Here is a 1,091-nt window from a genome sequence, read left to right as displayed (position 1 = left end):
ATTCTTGCCACATGTTGGGCACCTGCTGATGGTGTTAGATGCTTCCATTACATAAATAAATGTGCCCAGGAAACTCAGTGGGTAGGGATATAGCAGGATGCTGACCAGAGGAAATCTTCTGTTGTTTTGGGATTTTGGAAAACTTCCTCCCAATCCAGTGTAAGAATATTTTCCTGAGTTTTTTTTTCTACATATTTTTGCTTTATTGAATGATGTCCTTCTTGAAATAGGCCAGTTCAAGATCTCTAGAGCATGTTTGAGGTACAAAAGCAAAAGGGAAGTTTCCACTTCTCACTTTTTTGTTCTCAACGTTTACTTATCTCCAGCTATATTTTACCATATCAGTGACTTATAAAGGTTGTTTTCTCTAGATAAAGCGATATAGTAATAATACTAATAGCTTTTCTTCCTTAATCAGGTTCTTCTGTTGTTGTTTCCAAGGCCTACTGAAGATATTACAGCACAGTAGAAAGATTCATATGGCTTCATGTGGCATATGGCTTCATGTGGCATCTGAAATTCACCTCAACTGTGGGCTGAGTGATCTGCAGGTTGGACAGGCTGCCAAAGTCCAAGACCTTCAACATCTCCTTAGTGTCACAATCTACTTCAAAGATCTCATGATCCAGGATTCACACCTCAAAAAAATAACTGTCTCTCCCTTCTCCCTCCTTCTCCTGCAGTTTGATTGGGGTCCCTCTCAGTGGGCCTCTGTGAATCCCTTAGTCAGATGTGTCACACAGCCTGCTACCTCGTTGTGGAGCTTCTTGATGGGAATAATGGTGACCCTGGTGCTTGGAGGTGTGGGAATCGCTGCCCAGGTCCGTGTAGTATTTCTCAATGATGACTTGTGCCACAGTATTTACAGTTTGGGTGTCAATGCACTACATGTTGACAGGTCCCTGGTAAAAGAGCAATATGGCTTTTTTTTTTTAATCTCCTGTAATGTTCTCTCAAGAATCAGCATGCTGCAGTATGTTACTCATTTTATTCATTAACTAGAGGCTCCATGCATATTTTTTCCTGCCAATGCTATCTAAGACCAGATGTGTCCTTAACCAATATTTTGGTTAAAGTCTCCATTAAAATTT

At 40.5% G+C, this 1,091-nt stretch overlaps 1 pseudogene; it reads right to left on the bottom strand.

Moving 5' to 3' along the window:
• Window positions 1–485: 485 nt before the first annotated feature.
• Window positions 486–890, bottom strand: LOC122896549 (annotated as a pseudogene).
• Between the last annotated feature and the right edge of the window lie 201 nt (window positions 891–1,091).

Source organism: Neovison vison, chromosome 1, assembly GCF_020171115.1.
Source record: "Neovison vison isolate M4711 chromosome 1, ASM_NN_V1, whole genome shotgun sequence".
In the NCBI taxonomy this organism is placed as follows: domain Eukaryota; kingdom Metazoa; phylum Chordata; class Mammalia; order Carnivora; family Mustelidae; genus Neogale; species Neogale vison.
This window is presented reverse-complemented; position numbering and strand designations above follow the sequence as displayed.